The sequence below is a fragment of the Ambystoma mexicanum genome, chromosome 1q (assembly GCF_040938575.1).
Source record: "Ambystoma mexicanum isolate Mex_15411 chromosome 1q, UKY_AmexF1_1, whole genome shotgun sequence".
In the NCBI taxonomy this organism is placed as follows: Eukaryota; Metazoa; Chordata; class Amphibia; order Caudata; family Ambystomatidae; genus Ambystoma; species Ambystoma mexicanum.
In genome coordinates this window covers 491,313,941-491,337,975 of record NC_090922.1, presented here as the reverse complement: position 1 = coordinate 491,337,975, position 24,035 = coordinate 491,313,941, and positions in this window count along the sequence as shown.

Here is a 24,035-nt window from a genome sequence, read left to right as displayed (position 1 = left end):
GAACTGAATTAAGACTAGCTTGGTACAAAGCCACCTCTCACAAATTATTTTGTGAAGAAAAGAGGAAGATTATGACATGCTGTGAGAGAGCAGTGAACTTAATCAGGAGGGAAACCAAGATTAAAAGAAATCAGGAGAAGGTGGACACATTGATTAAGAAAGACGCAGGGAAATTTTGGTCGATTATGGGGTGGGGGTAACTAAGAAAACCTCTAGCTTGACAGATGAGTGTCAAATTCCTGCGCAAGTTTGGGAACAGTACTTGAGGATAAAATACGCTTTGCCTCTAATAGAACCCCTACATGATCAGGATTGTAAGGAGTCTCTCTGGGAGGAAACATGCCCTTGGGATAGGAGTGATGTTGTCTGGGCAATCCGTAAAGCCAAACCTTCAAGGGCCCGGGTCCAGACAACATACCCCCAGTTATAATCAAAGACAACATCAAATGTTGGGCTTCCCCATTGTGGGATTTGTTTCAATATGTTTATGGTTCAAGTATGGTTCCAGAAACATGGAAACAATCCTTAATTGTCCCAATTCATAAAGAAGGGGACAAACAGAATCCTACAAATTTTAGACCAATGGCATTGCTGGACTCCTCCAGTAAGATCTTTGGCACCTTGCTATTAAGAGATCTTAAAAGGGAGATTACTAAACATCAATTCATTTTCATCTGTCAAATTGGCTTTAGAGCGGGGATGGGGACCCTGCTAAATTCCTTCACCGTGGCACATATAAGGGAAGCTGTCAAGAAGAACTCAATAGGCATGGTCTAAAGAACTCAATAGGCATGGTCTATATAGCCTCAATCGATATGTCTAACACATTTGATACAGTTAGCCGGGGTCGATTGTGGGAAAAGCTTAGGCAGGCAGGGGTCCCTACTAGCTTAGTGAAAATGCTCACCCTATTGCATAAAAACACCTCTGTAAGAGTGAGGTTAGATAGAAGAGAGTCTATGACCTCTCTGGTCACCACTTATGTGGGACTAAGACAGGGATGTGTGGTAGCTCCCACCCTCTACAATATGTATACAGCAGACATAGCAAAGGTTTGGGACGGGGGCGAACAAATCCAGTGAGGCTTGGTACGGTAAATTTGGACTGGATTGCATTTGCAGATGATGTGGTGCTGTTCGACCTCACTCCCCTTGGGCTACAGCATAAGCTGTCTTTGTTTCACATGTATGCTATGGAAAACAACCTTAAAGTGAACGGGACAAAATCAAGGGTATACATATTTTCCACTAAGAGAGCTCCAAAAATGATGATGTGGCAAGTTGGAGATGAGCCACTGGAGCGAGTATCTGGCTTGACCTAACCGGGATAGGAAGTCTTAAACTCCACATCCAAGATAGGGGGGCTAAACTATCTCAGTGCTAAATATGGCCACCTACTCTCTAAAATGAGGCGAGTGTATGCACAGCTGTGTACCTTTTCGCTGACTCCGCTGATACAGTTCTATCAAATGCAAGTGGACCTGGGGGGCCTTGTTGCGGGAAAAGAAAGATGGCCACGTTTGTGTGAGCTCCGTGGGTGCCATAAACTCTCCAGCATGAGCCTTGCAGTTACCATGAAGGGCAGACTGCAAAAATTACCTGAGAGAAAGGGTCCAGCGAGTACTGACCAATGAGTCCCAGAAAGATTGGTTTAACTGACAAAACTAAATGGGCCCTGGCGAGACACATATACTGCTACGCACTTCAGCTTTCAGGGGATCTCTTTGTCGCAGCTGGCCTGGAAGTGGGGAGAACAATAACGGAAGCACGCTGTGGTGTCAGAACCCGGAAAGGAGATAGCATACAAACCAGCCAGGTCACGGATACAGTCTACGACAATAAATGGCGCCCCCGTTTCCCAACACCCCACGTAGAGAGAAGCAGAAGGAGTGCCCCACGTTGTCGGCTCGACCAACTAGAGGAGCTGCTGTGGAAGTCGGTGAAAGAGCGTGGTGGCCCGCCTCACTCAGCATCCTACACCATCACGCAGAACGTGTGGCATACGACAAAGCCTGGGGGTCAGCGCTGCCTGCGGAGCAGAACAGCGGGTGCATTTTTTTTGCAGCTACCATGGGCCGTCGCCGTTTAGCTTGTGACACGAGCAAAGCAATATTTGAAACTTTGGATCCCACCGATGTGGAGAAATGCACTACCCCAGGATTATAACACCGAAAATAATCGATAAGAGGCGCAGTAGGAGAGCGGTAAGGCTGTCAGTGTGTGATTAACGTGTGATACATATTCCGTAGAGGAAGCAGCCCTGCTAACATGCTGGGAACTGTTGTGGGGACATTGCAGCATATCCGCTCGCGCTCATCATAAAAATGTGCTCGCTTTGGGCACGCAGAGCCAGGAAGGGGACAAGGCGCACAAGGGGGGGCCCAGCTGTCACGACCATAACCCCTGACCTGGGAACTCGGGGTCTCTGGGCCTCGCCACAGTATTCCTGTAAGGCCCTTAGGGCCCAATCTTGCCCCTCTCGGCTGTCCTGGAGCCAGTCCTGGTGCCAGGCTCACATGGCAGGTGGAGTTTCCCTTGGGGAATGGACCAATATGGCTGTCCCCACAAGGTTCGGTGTGGAACTGCCTCATGCAGACTAGCATCTAGGGCGTGGTCCACCTGGAGGCACCAGGGATACCTGCTGGCTATTTAAGCCACGCCCGAGCTGAGGCACGCGCTTCGCGTTGTTCTGCACTCGCAGCGTGACGTTCACCAGGACCTGCTTGCAGCATCCCTGGCCTGCATCTACAAGGAGAAGAAGAACACCATTATTCCTCCTTACCTGTTCCTCATCCAGCTCCTCCATCGTTCCGGAATCTTCCCTGGAGCTTGTCTTCTTCTCTTCTTCGCGCATTCTCTTACCTTCTCGATCACTGCCCTCTACATCAGCTCGACGTCTTCATCACCACATCTGCATCTACATGAGAAGGTTAACAGGGCAACAATATTTATGGACACACATTCACGAAAGACTAAAGACTTACCTCAAGAGTGGCGTCACAGCCGGCCTGGACTCCCGGGCCCACGCCAGTGAAGTAACTTGGCCGAAAGGTGCCCAGCCAAAGACGCGCCCCTGCACAGAACGGCAGGGCGGAGAGCGCACCTTAACGAAATACAAGGTGAGGGAGGCTCTAAGGGGGTCGCAAGGGAACCCTTGGGAGGCGGGCCCCGAGAGAAAGTGATTGTGGCTAAAACTGAACTCCTGTCTTCCAGAATCAACCCACGGCAGCGTGAGTCCCCGGGGGAGGCAAATCCAACCCAGAAGCACTCCGGTCCAGTCGGGTGGTGTCTCTGTGGATACAAGGTGAGTGTTACACCAGCTCAACAAAACGATAGTGGGCTCCTTATTCTCCTGGTGTGTGAATGTGATATGAGAGGCAAACCCCGAATTCCATCACCCCACAGCACAGTGGCCCAACCGAAGGCTATTGCGGAAGGACAGCTGACCCCAGCAATGTCACACAATCAAATACTGTGCTGGGATTCTTGGTTTCTCCTTATACCATTGTGAGACATCACATCATTGCTGGGCACAACCCAGCGCCCTGATTGAATTCACAGCCTAGAAAAGGAGTGAACACTGTGATCTCCCTTGCCACGCCCACACAGAGAGAAAGGCCTGCGGCAACGAGACCCGAGGCCACTTTTAGTTACATCTTTGAGGCAAGGACAGTGGTTAGGCCTCACGACATAGATAATTGCGGTATTGGTGACCCACACTAAGGCTAGGCAGCCACCTCTGCAAACCGAACTACTGAATCCCCCTACTATTGGCAACGCATGACCCTCTACATGTAGTGGAGATCTGGTCTTGGCAGTGGGGGACAACCTGACCATTCTGTGAACTCGATAGCCGCACATTGATCCTAGCCCCACCAACCTTCCCACCTCGGACAGTAGGATCTGGACTGTCCTGCTGTGTTATCATCTGTACCATGTGCACTGGAAACATCGAAGCGACCAGGATGGGGCCTAAGGGCAGGGTGTATAGAAGACAAAGCAGCATCTATAGCATTTAGGGAGGCAGATGCGACAAGTTCCTCAACAACAGAAGGGGGCACCCCCAGACGGGCCTGGCATAGGCTCACTGTTAGCTACAGAAGAAATTTGGCCTGCTCTATAACGCGTTGGAGCGCACCGTGTTGCACGCTGGAGAGGCACCAGTAGCCTAGTATAATGCCTAAAGGGGCAGCCCCCAAAAAGGTGGCACCATGGACAAGTTCAACCTGCTGCTAAACAAATGGACACCGGTAATGAAGGTCAAGCAGCCAAGAACCACCAATAATTACCCCAGTGTCACCTCCTGCTGATTCACAGGGAGTGGTGGCTATTATGCAATAAGGATTCGCATCCATAAACGAGAAATTGGACGGCATTAATGTCACTGTTTCCACGATCCAAGGTCAGTTGGAAAAGGCTAGACATCGTATTACTGAGACTGAGACGTGAATAGGGACAGCGGAAGATGCCATACAATCACTACAGAACACAGTCACAACTATGGCGAAGGACCTGGGTAGCATCAAGATGAAGTGCGAAGACCTGGAGGTCAGATCGCAGCAGAATAATATCTGCATCATAGGAGTGCCGAAGGAAATGACTGAGGAGGGCCTGTTAATAGACTTGTTAGGGGACCCAGGCTGGTCCCAAATGTTCGTGGTAGAAAGAGCGCACAGGTCTCTGGCGGCAAAACCCAAGCCAGGAGCGTTCCCAAGGCCAATGATTGCGGGGTTGATGAATTACCTGGAAAGAGTCATGGTGTTGAAAACAGCACAGGAAAAGCAAGACATGAAAATGGACTGAAGCGTGATTCGTATTTTACCGGACTTTATGCTGGTGGTACAACAGAAGAGACGCTCATTTGTTGGAGTCAAGAAATTGTTGAGGGAACGTCATATACCCTAAGCAATACTATATCCAACTAGGCTGCGCATTCAATTTAGAAATTGAACCTACTTCTTCACGTTCCCAGAGAAGGTGGCTTCTTTTGTAGAAGCCAACATTCCCTTACCAGAGAAACAGCCGTTGGAAGAAGGGCAGTGACAATGAGGAGTGATACAGTATGCTTATGAAGACACTCAATACATTGGTAATGTGCATTATACCAGTGACTGTGACATATGTACTGTAGTCTTAGCAATGGTTGATTGATTGTTATTCAATGCTCCGTGTCATGGCGGGTGGTAAAGTAAGATCGGGACAGAGTTAGGCAGTACAGTCATGTTCACACCGAGCATGGGCTATGCTGGTCGTCTCCAGCGACTATGCAATTGATAATGTGTTTGGCAAACTAGGTTTAAATACTTGCAAAGGTTCGAGTTTAATTTTCAATATTTATTTGATTTAATATAATGATAATGATGTGTTATATATATAGCGCCTTTATCCAAAGAGCTTTACAGAGCACATATTTACATATAATATCACCCAACCGAAATTGGTACTCATTTATTAACCTCGGAAAGATGAAAGGCTGAGTTGGCCGATCCTCCGATACTAGGGATACGTTTTAATATTGCGCAAGCTGGAAATTTTAGACACCACGGAAGCAGTCGCCCCCAATGCGAGTGCATATTTTGGTTAAACAAGACAGGGAAGGAGGGGGGCGGACTGGGGTACAACATAGTCAAAGTTCTGGGTACTTTGAGGGTGCGAGAGGTGGTATCCGGGGAAAGTTGGGGTGAAACTGTTTTGAAAATGCACAGATTGATCACTGCACGCTATGGCCTAATCGAGAGATGATATAGGAATGTGGAGGTTGCACAAGGACACGTAAGAGGTGATGGCTAGTATTGGTCCGACTGGGGTGAAGTTACTGAGTTGGAATGTGAGGGGGCTGGGCTCACCCATAAAGATGCGCAAAGTAATGGCGTATGTCAATAGGCAAGGAGCCCAATTGTTGTTCTTGTAGAAGACGCACTTGCTAGAACCCCAGGCACGGAAAGGGGCCTCAGGGTGAGGAGGGCAGCGCTATTACACTTGTTATTCAACTGAAGCCTGAGGGGTTATGATCCTGGTCCACAGGTTGCTGCCATTCACACATTACACGACAGAAAGCGACGAATGTGGTAGATAGGTGATTGTGCATGGAAACTGGGGAGTGCTGAAGTTTTATTGATAAATGTATACAGCCCCAATATAGATAACTCAGAGTTCTACGAAGAAGTGGTTCGAAAGTGTGCCAAATATCCCACTGCATTAGTAATCTGCGGTGTTGACTTCAATACCATTCTTGACAGAGTACAAGACCGCTCATCAGCGTCGTCCAGAACCCTAACGAGTGCAGCACACACGATACATACACACATTGTAGATTTTCGTTTGAACGATGTATGGTGCTCGTTGCATGGATCACAGAGGGCTTTCACATTTTACTTGACGGTACATGACATGCACTTCCATGTAGATTTCTGGCTGACGTCGCAGAGGTTATTAGGTTGGGTGGCCGAATCCCGAATACTCCCCAGAACGCTATCTAATCATTCCCCGGTGACACTCACGTTGAACATTACTGAGGCGCCCCCCCCGGAAACCTCAATGACGATTTAACGCTGCATCCCTGTTAGACCCGGTATTCCGGTCAAGTATGGTACAACACATTACCTACTTCTTTGAGAATAATGAGCAGTTTGTGGACAAACAAGCAGTTTTGTGGCAAGCTTTTAAAGTTTATATGAGAGGGGTCGCAATGTCCACGGAATTTGGAGTCCTTCGAGATATCAGGGAGAACTCACAAGGAGTGAAGAGGCCTTAGTGAAACTGCAGACGGAGTATGCAACACCCATCTACGGAGAAATTAAAATAAAGCTGGATTAGTATCGCGAAGCAGCAGATAGAGGACTACACTACTTTGATAGGCCGGCAGCAGCACGTAAATATGGGGAGTAAGAGATTCCAGGGAAACCTTTACCACAGATGGTTCGTAGTGAGAGGGGAAATACATCCATTCTGTGTATTACTAGGCAAGATGGAAGGGTGGTGAACAAAGTGGAAGAGGTCTGTGAGGTTTTTTACAACTACAGAAAGCGAGATGGTTGAGTACGTAGCCAAGATACCCACACCAATGTTATCCTCCGACGCCCGCAATGCACTCGAAACACCTATAACACTGGGTGAAATAAAGGAGGCGATTAAAAGTCTCCCGGGAGGGAAAGAACCGGGCTCTGAAGGACTAGCAGCAGAGTTTTATAAAGAATTCAGGAACGCATTGGCTCCTCGTTTACTGTCGGTCTGGACCGAGGCATTGGAGACTGGCATTTTGCTGGAGTCAATGCAGGAGGCGATTATCACCTTACTGTTGAAGCCTGGGACACCGCCAGAGGATTGTGGGTCGTACCGTCTGCTGTCTCTTATAAATACGGACGTGAAAATATTTGTAAAGATACTAGCCTCTCGAGTCAATCCGCTGATACACGAGGACAAAGTGGGCTTCATACAGGGGCGATCAACAGCATCCAATATACGTAGGCTGTACAATGTTCTGGCGAGGATACCACAAGACGCTGTGCGAGTTGCAATGTCCCTGGACATGCAGAAAGCCTTTGATACAGTATATTGGCCATTTCCGTTTAGGGTGCTGCACAATTATGGGTTTTGCACTAATTTTATAAAATGGGTGCGGCTCCTGTATACACAACCATATGCCAGGGTGTGTGTGAACGGGGTGCTGTCTTCGGTGTTGACACTTGCAAAAGGAACTAGGCATGGTTGCCCATTATCGGCATCCCTGTTTGCGCTGGTGATAGTGCCCCTAGTGGATCTTATAAGGGCACGCCATGCTCTAGCTGGCATAGCCATAGCTGGCTGGGCAGAACTGATAACATTTTACGTGGATGACATCATGATGTATGTGAGGAGACCTGAGAAATACTTATAGAGGGTGATTGCTGCGGTCCAGGAATATGGGAATTACTCAGGCCTCCGCCTGAACAGCAGCAAGTCTGAAGTGTTCCCACTGACGGACAGCATGAAAGAATCTATCAACCTGTTCGGACTGAGATGGTCACCCAGGCAGGTGAAATATTTTGGGGTTGAGGTGCCACGCTCAGCATCCCTGGTGCACTCCCTGAATTATGACACACTAGTCAGGGAACTGTGTACTAAACTTGAAAGATGGAAACAACTCCCAATCTCGCTGATGGGCTGAGTGCATTAGTGAAGATGATTATCCGACCCAAATTATTCTATCTCTTTAGCACTATACCAATATGGCCGGGCAGGTCCTTCTTCGCAAAGGTGACCAAAGCGTGCTCTGCGTTTGTGTGGAGAGGGCAGGCAAGGGTTAGCTGGAAACGTCTTACATTGCCATACGAACAAGGGGGGCTAGCCGCCCCGGACTGCGAACTGTACTATCTGGTGGCTCAGGCATACTATGCGGCACACTGGGTAGAAGATGGGCCACACAGATTATACAAGGAACTAGAAAGACAAGGGAAGAGCAAGGCCACACTTTTACATGGGGTGGTAATGGGAGGACAGAGAAATGAGAACCACTGTGACCCAGTACTAGACACACAACAGGCATGGCTGAGACTAGTCCAAAAACCCAGAAACACAACAATATACAGCCCGTTCATGCCAATCTGGGACGCTCCATATCTGGACCCATCCAGAGATGCAGTACTGGCTACACACTGGCGTGGAGCGGGTATAATGCATCTTGGTGATTTGTATTGGGACGGTGTGTTTGTAACTTGGGAGGATATCAAGATTCAGATAGGGGACACGCCGCTTCAGAAGCTACAATACCTCAGACTCTGATCAGAAGTGACATCAGTGTGGACTGGATTCCCTCAAGAACTTCCCTCGCATCAGGTCCTGAACTATGCATTCTCCACGGCCGCAGACAAAAAATCCACCTCAGTGATATATAAACTGGCACAGTTGACAAGGGAGATTTGCACACCAGATATTAAGGGTGATTGGGAGAAAGACCTAAACACTACCTATACGGACACACACTGGCTCCAGTTCTGTAGGCTAATAAAACAGGTGTTGTACAACTCTAGATACAGACTGATTCATTTCAAAATACTAAATAGAGTACACCTCACCCCAGCCCATCTTAAGAAAATGTATGCCACGGCTGAAGGAAGGTGTCCGAGATGCCGGAGTGATGATGCTGACATAATGCATATGTTGTGCTCTTGTGGGATACTCACTGAATATTGGCACAAAGTATGTGATGCGTTAGAAGAGATGGCAGACCAGCCAATAAGATGGGAACCTGCAATATGTATACAGGGATATGTGCTCAAAATGAACCCATTGAAAGGTAAACTTATAAATATTGGTCTGGTGATGGCTAAACATGCTATATTAATGAAGTGGAAAAGTGCTATGCCCCCTACATTTGAGCAATGGGAGATAGATATGACCTGGGCGAGTGATAAGGAGGAATTATTTATACTCTAGCCTACTACACATTACAAATCCACCAAAGGATATTTGGGGAGGTTTCCGTCAATAACTGGTTAACAAAGAAGCTAGCAGAGGGGACGGTAATGTAACGCTGTGATAAAAAGTTCTACAGCGTGTAACCTGATCACACACTATTGAAATGATTCCTGTACAAAATATTGCCTGGTTCCATGTATATGCGATGTTGTTTCTCTGGGCAAAGTTAAATAAAGTTTTTTTTTTTAAATGCAGGTGGAGCCGATGATGTTGTATGGGCTGGACATAAACTTAAAAGATCTGGGGACAAACCTAAATACATTCCTAGGTAAGCTATGGAAAGAGACCCTGAGGCTAGCACTATCAATTCCTAACTCAGTAAAACGACACGTGTTTGGTCTAATTTTCTTGAGTACGAGGGCATTGTGGAGGAAAGTGATGAGCTATGCAAAACTAATAAAGCCAGAGCCACTCCCTATATGAACAATGGGGAGAAGCACAAACGAGCAACTCTGGTAGATCAATAAGTACTTTGAAGGAACTGATGAATAACAAACTGAACGAAACTGGCTCCTCAAGTGAAGAGCTGATCATAAATCAAGTAAACATTTTTTTAAAAGGTGTCTCAGTTTGATTGGTGGAAAACATCAGAGGACATAGCAAAGCACTTCCTCTACAAGGAATACGCTAAGCTGCCATACAAGAGGGAACTGGTCTCAAGGTACATTCTCATCTTTCCATTCCCAAGAAGGAGGCTACTATACCTCAGTTTCCGTCTAAATCAATTGTCCACGCTTGAGAGAGTTGGTAGTTGGAATGGTGGGAGAGAGGGTCTAAATTGTAGGCTCTGTGGCATGGTCGATATGAAAGAAACCACTAAACATCTGGTCATGGGCTGTAATTCCTTAAGGGAAGAGCGTAAAAAAATCCTTAGAAGTGCTCATTGGAAATGAAGGGTGGTGGGTCAGTCTGATGGGTGGACAAGCGCAGAGTCGTATCCTGGCCCTGTGTGAATTACTGTACAACATTTTGGGAAACCTTGGAAGGATTACAGACGAAGAAAAATTATCCGCATTGGTTCACCCCACACCTGTATAATTGACTTATAGATTTTCCCTTTCTAATATCTATTAGACTAAATATGATGGAACATTTGTGTAACTTTTATATTTTAAATTTTCTTTTCTTTTCAATGATATTGTTCTGTGTAAGAGTCTTATCTGTTTTAATAAAGGCCAGCTCACGATCGATAATACCAGGACACATTGCAATCTTATGTTTCACACTAGTACCAGTCTTAATCCCATAGCAGACCTCGCCACTGACATGAAGAAAGCTTTTGGCCAGCAGGAAAGGGGCTACAACTGCAATCATTTCTGTTATATAGAGTTGACCAAAACCCCAAAAGGACATTTTACTCTTTCACAAGTACACACTTTGAACATTTCAGAATCACAGTACTGTGACACTATCTGTATAGTCATACGGCAAAGAACCTCAACAAGTCATTATAACAAAATAAATGAGGGAGGTGTAAATATTTAAATCAATAAAACCCAATGTGAATCCCTCATGGCTGGTTTCCATTACATCGTTTTCTGGTCTGCCTGTGACATAATAAAGGAGACCAATTACATGCAAATGAATCTTGGCTCTTCTCTCAAAGGGACCAACCAGCCCCAATTTCTATTCCACTCTGCGCTTGAACACAAGAAAGCCTAGACATGTTTCATCCTTGCTAGGCTGGCCCATATGTGGACATAATGACTCCCTCATAGGGTGATTCACTATAAACACCAAAAAGCAGGGAATGGAAACCTGTCCTTTCATTGAGCCTCATTATGAGTTCAGCAGTATTCCGGTGGTAAATGCGCTGAAACACTGCCAAACGGAAATAATGTTACGTCACTTGATCCCATGGAATGAGGTGGAACTTCCACTTCACAGCCAAACTTGTTTTACTGTGGTTCAGTAATGGAATAGGCACAGCATTACCACAGTTTCTACTGCTCGGCCGTACATGTATTGAGGCCCATTGTGTTGTTATCTTATTGAAGAATTTGAGGGACTTGTTCAACAACTCTGTATATTTGGACAGCAACAGAGTGAAGTAGTCTCTTTGTGGAGTGCTTTACAAAAATCAAAGAGATAAGTGAATATGTGATGAGCCAGGTGATGATGGGGGCAGTTTTTGAGTAATAACAGACTGTGGGCACGATATACAGATGATCAGAACATAAACAGTTACAAAATAAAAATTCCTTAAGTAAATTGGAGAAAAGAAGGGGCATCAAGGTGGGGTGATGATGTGCTGGGCTTCCTGCAAAGGGAGTGGATATGGAGACTAAAGAGCAGACATGAAAGCAGGAACAGTAAAGGTTTTTTTTAACTTAAAAGTAAAAGGAGTTCCAGTGAAGTGGGACTGAAAGAGAAAAGAAGCAGAAGCAGGTGGTGGCAGAGAGACCAAGCTGGGCATGGAATAAAAGGGTACAGCGTGGGGAGTAGCAGATCATGGAGTAAGGGAGTGCGTGGGGGTGAGGGGCTAAACCATGATTTGATTTAATGATGAGTTGGAGTTTGAAGAGGAGTCGGTGTTGCATGGAGAGCCACCAAGCATGGAGGAGGTGGGGAGAGTTGGGAGAGAAGTGGGAAAGGATGTGTGTTGCAAATATACATATATAAAAAAAGGGAGATAGAAGTAGAGTGTACGACCTAACAAAGGACAGAGCAGCAGCCAATATAAATGAAGTGCAAGGGTTGGAGTTTTAGCAGAGTCGTAGGTGAGAAAGGGCATACTTTCCCAATGTACATTAGGTTGTAATCATGTAAAGGCCTTTTTTTACAAATAAAGTTACCTTGTATGCCCACTTTGGTAATAATTTCCTCCAACAATCTTGGGTGCTACTGGTCTTTTCAAGGCTGCTTCAGAGGTTACTGGCCCTTTGATTTCAGGGGCCAAAGTACTTTTTACCTAAGTTAAGTTAAGACCTTAACATTCAATATACAGGTCCCCTGAGCGGTGTGATCTCTCCCTCACCTAACCTGTACACAAAGGGATCCCATATCAAGCCTGTATCCTCTAGTTACCCTTGCCCGACTATAGACAGAAATCTCAGAATCTGCGCTAGACTTCAGCCTCTGCCTAACACGTATCATGCAAATGGATCCCATTTCTAAGCCTGTGTCCTCAAGTCACCCTTGCCCGACTATAGACAGAAATCTCAGACTCTGTGCTAGACTCCAGCCATTGCCATCATACTAATTTGCTGCCAAATATACCCAAAAACCTTACTGTAAGTAGGAAAGTCACAACAAAATATCCGACTAACTATAATAAGATACCAAGACAGAATAAACCAAGTACCATTCCAACCAAAGTCTCTACACAGACTATTAAGGTTGCTCTAATTAATGCCAGATCTCTGGTAGTGCACGCGACTGACATTGCTGATCTAATCACAGCCGAATATTTAGACTTCCTGGCCGTTACAGAATCCTGGCTGCATGCTGCAGCAGGACTGTCAATCTTACTCGCTGTACCTGACAAACACTCAATATTAAGAGCTGACAGGGTAGATGCCAGAGGTGGCGGCATTGCCATCATAGCAAAATCAAACCTAGACCTTAGATTAGCTACTACGCCTAAATTCTCATCTTGCGAACTACTGACAGCCAAAATACCAATTGCCAATTCCTGCGCCATAACCATCCAACTTGTATACAGACCTCCGTGGCCTATTGGCACCTTCGAGGAAGATCTGATGATACTGCTGACGGATAACACTAAAACATCCTCTCAAATGTTAGTACTAGGTGATTTCAATCTAGGACTGAACGACCCTATTGATCACCGAGCACTAGCAGTCGCCAACACCCTTACAGAACAAGGCTTTGACCTAAAAGTTACCCAACCCATTCTCGAAAAAGGCTGGACCCTCGATTGGGTAGCCGACCTTAACTGTGACACTAAAATTACTGCAATCACTCCTCAATAGCGGACAGATTATTACCTATTGTCGTTTACCCTTTCAGTAAACACTCTAACAACTAAACAGAACCTGACCTGATAGCACCTCCATGTCCTACAAGGAACAAACGAAACATCACGGTGGATGCTATCTTGCCACATGTGATCCCTATGCTGAATTCCTTAGAGGAAATCACAGATCCTAACAAGTTAGTAGGGATTTATAATTCCTCTATGACTAAAGCACTGGACATCATCGCCCCCCTCATATTGCGTAAAGGCAAACTAAAAGTTCACTTGAACTCTTGGTTCACTCCAGAATAAAAAACCTTACGTACTGAAAAAAGAAAATTGGAAACTCTATGGAAGCACCTCCCTTACGTAGAGAACAAAACCAATCTAATGAATTTATCTGCAAAATATAAGGAAGGAATACTCTTCATGATCCTCAGAGAGACGGAGACGCCTATTACCCCCACGTAACCGTGCGTAAAGGACAAACTCTGGTGCACGAACATTCAGAATGCTCTAACCAATAAAATAGCCACACTGCAAACTAAAAATGCTGAAAAACTTCTAAACCTTCAAAACTCAGGTAACCGCCACCACAACACAAAACCTACTACTAAACCAACCCAATGCTTTAAATTCACCAAAGTCTCTGTCCTGCAGGTACAAAAAATAATTGCTTCCCTTAAACCGTCAAGGTGCCAAGGTGATAGCTGCCCGGCGCAATTAATCAAAGATGCCGCTATAGACCAGGCACCTTTCATATCCAAAATAATCAATGCATCATTCACCTCAGGTATAGTACCTACTAACCTAAAGGAATTGTGGGCTCTACCCCTCCCTAAAAAGCAATCCTTCGACCCTACCATCCCTACAAACTACAGGCCAATTACCACAGTCCCATTCTTACTGTAGATATTGGACAGGGTAGCTTATCTACAGACCCAGGAATATTTAGAGACTTAACACCTCCTAGGCAGTCGCCAATCTGGGTTTAGACCTCAACACGGGACCAAAACGGCGTTGTATTTGTATTGTATTTATTTATTTGTAAAGCGCAGCCAAGCCCTGGGGCATCTGGGCGCTAATCATACAAGTTACACAAGCAGGTAGATACATCACATAATAATGATCATGGGCGTTGAGTGATTTAAAAGCACAGATTGACGAACTCAAGGACAATGGGAAAATCGCCCTGTTACTACTGTTGGACCTATCGGCGGCATTCGTTCTGGTTGACCACAGAGTACTATGTAATCAGCTTGCTTCAGCAGCCCATTTCTCTCAGAATGCCATTACTTGGATACAACCTTTTCTAAATAATAGGACAATGAGAGTCGTCTCTCCATCAGCAGCAGCTGACCCCATTCCCATTACATGTGGAGTCCCCCAAGGCTCTTGTGTATCATCCACTATGTACAACATTTTCACAAACCTTTATTTGATGATCTGGACCATCTGGGTGTCACCTACACTAACTATGCAGATGACACCCAGATCCTCCTTCCTCTAACGGGTATTTATGACACTGATGTATTACTAGTGAACAAAATGTATCTAATCATTCAGGCATGGATGGCCACTCACTGCCTCTGCCTGAATGACAATAAAACTGAGCTGCTGATCGTAGGATCCACAGCTAACCTGAACAAACTGAATACAGACTACGCCTTCTTCAACATTGATGGGAACAAGATCCCAGTGGCTAAAGAGGTAAAAACATTAGGTTTTTATCTTGACGCCACATTGAATTTACATAAACAAGTGAACATCACGGCCTCGGCTACTGCCTATATGGGGAAATTGATCAGGGCCTGCAAACCTTTGCTTTCTAAGGAGAGCTGCATTACCCTTACCAGAGCGTTAATCTTGTCCAAGCTTGATTATTGTAACAGAGTTTACTTAGGAGCAAGTAAATATGTTCTCAATATATTAAAAACTCTGCAAAACAACACTGTTAGGACTGATCTGAGCATCTCAAGGAGAGCACACATATCTGAAACATGAAGACAGCATAAATGGCTGCGATCAAGGATAAGATCTATACTTAACGAAAAAATTCAACTTCAGATCCTCAACACGGGTCACCAGGTCATCTAACACCTTCAGCTTGATAATCCCCAGATAAAAAGTCAGGGGGTGATCAGTTTCCCAGTTATGGCCGCACAGCTATGGAACTCACTCCCTCTTTCCTTGAAAACAACCAAGTCATTCTCGTACTTCAAAAGTAAATCAATCAAATGGGTAACTGAGAAGTACTAACATCAAAAATAGAACTCCATTACCATCAAGATCACCTACTGTATACTATTATAATACTATTTATCCCTGAACCTCCAATTTTGATCCTATGACTGTACATTGATTGTAACTAATTGTCATTATTACTGTCTGATTGTTTCTCTTTGCAATTCTGTATTCCATGACCTTGCATTTCTGTAACACTTGTAACTGTCAAATGCGCCTAGATATCTCCGGGTTAAGGTGCGCTATAGAAATAAATAAAATAAACAAACAAAGGGGTGATGGCTGCGATCCACAGTGGGGAAGAAGGCCGCTCCCTCATGCTCCACCAGCTTTACTTGTAAAGGGTAACGCTTTGACTTGATCAGCACCTGCAGTGGTAACTTTAGGATGGATCTGAGATCAGAACCATTTCATATTCTCAGGTTTCAACCATTCCATTTGCATTGCCGCAAAAACATCTATTTAACTCTTTTTCATCTCTCAGTTCTATAGACGATCGGTCTAACTCTGGCTCTTTAAAACTACAGAAGGAGGTCCTCTTCAGGAATCAATTTTTCATAAGTAAGGAAAAGAGTGTGTAAAGACTGTGACTATGCGAGAGGTGCCCTAAAGGTGGCTAGTCCGCAGGTGCCTCTGTCAGCACCTGCGGTGAGAAGAGTACAGAGGGGGACAAATCACCCTTGATAATAGGCATGTTGGCAGGAATGCAAAAGGCTATGAATTTCTATCAATATACAACAGAAGCCAAATTAATATATTTGCAGACTCACTTTGCGTACATCCAGGCTACAGTACTGGAGCTACAACAATCTCTTGTTTTTGCTTTGTCACCCCGAGTGGCACGGGTATGCCCAGATGTGTGTCTCATGCCCGCTGGGCGTAAAGATCCTGTGGTCTCCTGCAGAAGGGATGTGACCTAGCAGTTCAGGATGGACTGCCACTTTGCAGGTTGAATGAAGCCTGATTTGCATATGGTCTTTCCCCTTCTATAATGGCTTGGCAAGTGAAGAACGATGGTCAGGAGGGTTGCCCAGAGCAATTGCCAGAGGTTTAAGATTCATTCTAAACTATCCAGCCATCACCTCTTTATTTTGCTTTGTGATGATGATGCCCATTCTTATTTAATTTTAGGATTGAGCTTGATCGGTGAGGTACTAGTGGAGAAGGGAATTAGAAAAGGGGGCCTCTGCTTCCCAGTTTGTTCCATTATTTATTGAAACTCTAGCAGTATGGGCCTGTAAGAATAGAATGGTTTCCTTCTGCGTAAAAAATAAAACCTTATGCCAACGTTGCGGCCATGCTACTTAAACTTGAAATACTGAATATCAAATTAAACTTGCAAGGTATGCAAAGATTTTCACAGGTTTCACAGTACAAGCATAATGCCTCAAAGACAGAGGGAATTTAATTTTAACACATGGAAAATCTAACTGCCTGAGACAGCATTTCGTACCTCTCTATTTCTATACATCAGAGCTCACGTCTCTTAAATTTGCCATGATCCAAGTTCTAGTGACTATTGATGGCTTTTTTATACAGTTAATCTACAGTCCTATGTGTGTTTCCGATTATCCGTTAAGGGAACATGTTTTAATCTTCCTAAGCCGGTATTTGGAACTATCAATCCCCATTTCAGTGTCAGTGATGAGCGATCATGATTATGTTCTCATTGTGTTATAATTTCTACATTTGTAACCATGAGCCATTTATCAATGCAGTCAATCTTACTGCTGAATCTACAATTGAAGACATGTAGGTTTTCTACAGAATGCCAGGTTCAAATCTCCCATTACCATCCTAAAGAAATGCAATTCCTATCATCACAGATCGTAGTTTAGTTCCCCTACCATGCATTGTTAGATCCACCATGGTGAGTGCTTGGATGCTCAATGTATTATCCTCAAACATATCAAAACCCAGGTCATTGTCTTGACACAACTGTACTTTAAGGTCTCCAGTCACGACTATTATATAATCTTACTTTAATCCCTCCCTAGAGATCTCTGTTTGCTCCATCGCCTCCTTTAACACCTTTAGTGCATTTGCTTTATACCCACTGGCCTCCCATTATAAAGCTTCACAAATATCGAACTCTATTTATATTCATTGTCTTATTTGAGTAACTGGACATGATTATGCTGATACAAAGATGGTCAGCCTTCCCAATTGTCAGCCCCGACAACCTTTTATTTCTACTGACATTATATCATAAGATGCATACCCATATATCTCTAATAGCTCCAGGACCTAGGTTTCTTGTGACACAAGGAGGCCATTCTGCACCACAGATGGCATCCAGTCATCATTCTGCATCTTTGTCCTCAGCACTACCACATTCCACAATAGTAATTTTAAGTAGCCATTACTATTTCAGGTCCCTCAATAGTATGATTACCACCTGGACTGACCCTTTCATAATTTCAACTATTTGTTAATTTCCATTTTCTTCATCATTGCTAATACCTTGCAGTTAATTGTCCCTTAAAACAGTGTCTCCTATTAGGCAAAATAACATGTCTTTGACTTCTTTTCCTTACAATCAAATTGCTTTCCCTCTTTATGAAGAATTCAGGAGCCATTTTTGTGCGAGAACTCTGGGTTTTCGCCCTATAATGTCTGAATCATCATATTCTCACCTACACTCTGCCACTACATGATAGTCTTTATACCTCCATTTTTCAGAATTACAGCTGTGCTCTACCTATCGACTGGTTCCCATATGTTAAGGTCTATACATTTAGTGTAGAGGATAAAACACAGTTGCAGATACACATACTCTCCTTGCTCTCTTCTTTCTGAATATTTCTGCTACTTCGTTCAAATCTCCAAATGAAAGTGTCACATAAGTCTCGTAGTTTTGTATTAACAGTTTTAAACCCATTCTGAAAGTGTTGCCATTAGAAGATGTCTCCCCAATTTTTGGCGTGCGCAGCTAGCTCACACTATTAATTAAATATGAAGAGGTCTTCATTAGTGAGAGAGTAGCTTCCACTTTTGGATACCTTAGTAGCAGAACTCTTATGGGAACCAGACTAACAGTGTCTCCTGAGCTGGAAGAGATCATCTAAATCCAGGTTATTTTTTCCTGTGTTTTGGTTCCTCATAATTTCCAATTTTTCATCCATGTTCTTAGCATCAGATCTATGCTTTCTGGAATTCATTTTGTATTCTATCTGAAGATTCCCATCCCAATTCTCCAACCTCACTGTCAAGCCTTGTTCAGAAGTGCAGCTCACTTGTGAGCTCATTTCCCTTTCACTCTGCTTCAAGTTAGGGGCCTCTTATTGGTGTCTTTTGGGCCTATCAGTCTTGAGCTTACTCTCTGTATTCCTAGGTTGCTCAGTACCACGTTTTCCATTAAACTTCCCCAGATTTCATTCCTGCACTTAGCATCTCCTCCATCCTTTCTTCCAGTCCAAACAGCTTCTCATTAAGGCTCAACAATAAATTGTCTACTGTGCCTAATCTTTACCACTACGTATTCCAGAAGGTTTCCATTGAAGCAGTTACATATGCTGGGTGCATTATTGTGCTTCAGTATAATGTTTATGTTACTAAATCATATACCCTTTTTTCCTCTACCTTATTCCTAGTTCCCGTTTTCATCCTTTCGTTATTTGTGATCAAATATATTTCTGATGTAGTTCCTTCACTGCAATGTTCTTCTCAGGGTGTTATTTACCACAGTTCCTGTGGGAGAGCTAGAGGATTCATCTACTGTCATACTCCCTCAGCATCCTTTCTGCTCTGCTTGTTTTTTGATCCACAGCCCCTACATCTTTCTTTAAATATAATTATATTAACCCAGCTGTGTTTTTTTCTATTGCGCCATTACTATTTTCTTATTTTGTAACTGCTTTCCTATTTACTATCCTCTGATGAAATTAATTGCTATCCCAGAACAAGCAATGTTATCGCTAGTTACTAATTACCAGTGCTAGCTATCCTTTATTATGTAAACAGCTATATAATACAATAAAATCGAATTATGGCGTAAGCTATAAAAGTACAATGTACACGTGTACAACAGACATTTAACTACCGATTCATGCAAAAATGTGCATTGATCCCGCAAAGCCTGCATGCTGAGAACGACTCAGCGTGAGCCTGTGCGCATAAGAACTTCTGCGTGCACCGCGTATTCATGGATTCCAAAGCACATTACAACCCAACCCGCAAAGAAACCGAGCTGCACGAGAAACACCCACAACAGGCCCCCACACAAACCAAAAACCAAGCTATATCCCAACCTAAGCTCAAAACTCCACGTCCACCCTGACCCACCATCCAGCACCCCTGTGAAAACGTGCAAGCTCCCTCGTAAGTCAAGGCTGCAGCCCTGCGAAAGCACGGGAGCACCCTTGTAAGTCAAGGCTTCACCCCCTGTGTAAATGCGGTCACACCCTCGGAAGTCAAGCCTGCACCCCCGGTGAAAACGCGGGTGCACCCTTGTCGGTCAAGGGGGCACCCCTGCGAAAACACGCAAGCTTCCTTGTAAGTCAAGGCTGCACTCTAGCAAAAACGCCGGATCACACTCATAAGTCAAGGCTGCACCCCCTGTGAAAACGTGCAAGCTCCCTCGTAAATCAAGGCTGCAGCCCTGCGAAAACACAGGAGCACCCTCGTAAGTCAAGGCTTGACACCCTGTGAAAATGCGGGTGCACCCTCGTCGGTCAAGGCGGCACCCCTCCGAAAACACGCAAGCTCCCTCATAGGTCAAAGCGGAACCCCTGCGAAAACACGCAAGCTCCCTCCTAAGTCAAGGCTGTACCCCTGCGAAAACGCAGGAGCACCCTCGTAAGTCAAGGCTGCACCCTCTGCGAAAAAACATGTGCCCCCTTGTAAGTTAAGGCTGCACCCCTGCAAAAATGCATGAGCTCCCTCGTAAATCATGACAGTGCCGCTGCAACAACATTCAAGCTCCCTCATAAATCAAGGTTGCAGCCCCTGCAAAAACGTGTGAGCTCCCTTGTAAGTCAAGGCTGTGCCCCTGCCAAAATGTGCAATCTCCCTCATAATTCAAGGTGTCACCACATGCGAAATGGTGAGTACACCCCAGTGCTCCCAAGGCACCCAAACTGCGGCCACACACTCATACAATCAACTGAACAAGTCCAGACACCAACAACCAGCACCCCTCTCCTGCGACACTACCCCAGGCAACCCTCTCAAGTCCAGACACCACCCACCAGCCCCCCTCACCTCTGACACTGCCCCAGGCAGCACCCTGACAGTCCACCCCCTCCCCGCACCGCCCTCACCTCTGACACTACCCGCAGGCAGCACCCTGACAGTCCCTCACACAACCAGTCCAATGGGTATTACCCAAATTGACCTTTTACAATTGACCTTTTGACCAAATTGACCAAATAATAGTGGTCCTAATTGACCTTCTGCACAATTGACCTTTAGCTTTATTTAACTTTTATATATATGTGCGGGCTGGGTTTGGGGTAATAAATAATATAATGGGATTGGGTAGATGCTTGCTGGGGTTTTTGGATTGAGTCGAGGGTTGTGGGAGGTTTCTCCTGCATATATGTCCGAATTTACATTTCACAATCAATTGTGAAAAGGTCAATTCTCCTGCGATCAATTGTGAAAAGGTCATTTAGTATACATCCGTCCAATGCATGGCTGCAACTCACCTAAACCTCTGTGGTCTGCCTCCAGCATGAAGCATACCTCCAATACGTCCACCACCAACACGATCAAAAGGAAGCACTGACGATCATTCCAGGACCGGAGCATCCGTTGTCACTCCCTGGTATCTGCAGCACCACAACCAGACACCACTATATTGCAGCAACAACACTGCACTGTGGCCTGGCCACCCCATCCACATGTGAATGCAATGCAAAGTTGCATGTGCATGTTGGCCATGGGTCGTTGAAAAGGCATCAAAGCACAGCAACTGAATGTGTGCTGAGTGCAGAAGTAAACCAAATCCAACATCGGCCTGATCCACAAATAATGACCAGGCACGTCACAGCCTGAGCATAAGTGACCTAGGTGTAAGGGGTGACAACATCGCTGTCATGGAGTACAACATGACAGGCCTGTGCATGGCTGATGGGAGGGCAGTCAGGTAGTGCATGACTCGCTGAAACAGGAAATGTGGGCTGCCACACAGAAAGAGCAAACATAGGATACAACTGCATTCCAGTGGCAGAGGCGGAGAGCAGGCAGTGGGTGACTGCACATGCTGGTGGGCGTGTGAGCATGACATGGGAGTGACAAAGCAATGAAAAATAAATGTGCAAGTGACGTGACCAGCCCACCCATACAAAGTGAGCCCCCCTCCCACCACAGCACCCACAATGCCAAATACACACTACAGTCAATAGAGTGTTGCATATACATAATCACAATCATGTGCAAAGGGGACACATGAATAACAGTGGACCTGAAATGAAAACAATGTAAAAATGTGCAAACACATATGTACAGGTGGCATTCCACCCACCATCAGGGTGAAACAAAAAATGAAAAAACATCTACACATCACTGCAACCATACCCGGTTGTCCATCATCTCACAAACACCAGAACCCTCCTTCCCAACCACACTGACACACTGACGCTAAAAACACAGTGATGCTGCACATGTAAAGGAAAAGAAAAACATCCAGTGCAGCCTCCAGTCGTCTGATGACCTTAACCCCACATGTCAGGCACATGTGCATCCCTGCAGCCGCAAACATCACTGCAAAAACTTCACACACACAGGCATGACACAATACACATGGCCTGCAATTGAGAAATGCATTGAGTGAAATGTCAACGATCAAAGGAGCAGGCACACAAATTAATTGCATGAAGCGTGGAATGTAACTGTATAGAACTCTATACAACAAAAAGTGGGAATGAAGGTCCAAGACGTCTGGGGTAAATGAGGAAAAATGAAATGAACCATATACCTAAGGAATTACATACATGCAAAACGGGGAAGGAAAGTCATTAAAGTATGGGGCAAAAGAAAAAAAAATGAAACCTATACCTAAATAACTATATACAAAGGCAGGGGGCTAATCCTCATCTCCAATCTCTCCCAACATGTCGACCAGGGATGATTCACACGCCACGTCCTCCTCCCTCAGGTGGGTCTGCGTTGTTTCCTGGAGGGCTTGCAGGGTGGACAGCTTCTGTCGTTCGGCATCCCGTACCGACCTGCAGGCCTCCAAGATGGCAGCCTGCCTCCTCCCTCAATGCAGCAGCACCTCAGCCCTGGCCACCATCACAGCACCTCCTGTGCCCACTGTCTATATTCCAGGAGCTGCCTCTCATAGTTGCGGAACACAAAAGAGATGGCGTTTCACACCCCCACATGGTCCTCCTACACCAAAGTTGCCACCTGCTTCCTTGGTGTGGTCTGCCATGCAACAGCCTGCTTCAATGTAGTTTCCACCTGCTGCCATTGTGCCCAGCGCACACTCCATTGGTACGCCCTCTGACATGATGACAATTGTTATGGGTGTATGACACCTGCACTGCTCTAAGGTACCGGTTGTCCCTCCATTGCCTGTGCCCCTGTCAGTGCATGGGTAGGCACGGTGACCACTTCAGCCGACGTGCTTGGGACTCCAAACTCGAGCGGGGATCGTCGCTCCACCAGACGGGCATTGAGGGTGGGACTGGTGCACACGGGGCCATGCTGGTATGTGGATTGAAAGACACCCCAGAGTATGACTGGCACACATAGGAGGAAGCAGAGGAGGTGGTTGCAGCAGTGAACAGCCAATGGGGCCGATCAGGGAACAGGCCTGCTTCCAGCAAGGCCACAAGGTGGTACAGCTCATTGTGATGATGGGCAAGCATACCACTAGTAACTTGCCCATCATCACGTATGACTGCAGTCAGCCTCGTCATGCCAGCCAGCAAGGGCAGCAGCTGATCCCTGATAGACACATCAGCTGGCAAGGGGATGCTGGTCTGGGTGGAGACATCCCGGAAGGTGTGCACTGCTGCATCTGATGGCCCAGGGACAGGATTTTGCACAGGCACCTCCACAGTGGCCTGCACAGCCTCCTGCCTCCGGGACATGGTTGCAGCATGCACACCCACCTAAGCACCCCCACCTGAGCACATAGCTGAGCTGCAATGGCCACCACCTCCACCTGCCTCTCCGTCAACCTGGATGACTCCAGAGTGTCTTTCGCCATGGATGGCCCTGTGTTGTATCACCCTATCCCACCACTGCTGAAGAGTCCCCTGCCACCTTCACCTCCTTGGGCTTACCCACAGCAACCATGCCTGACAGTCCAGGTGCTACCTCAGCCACATCGCTCCCCGAAGCTGTTACATGGGAGCCTGTGTGGCATCAACAACATGCAACACACACATGCATCAATTGCAGAGGCACACGTGAGTATGACATAGCCGCAAGCACATACACATGGCATGCACACACATCAACTC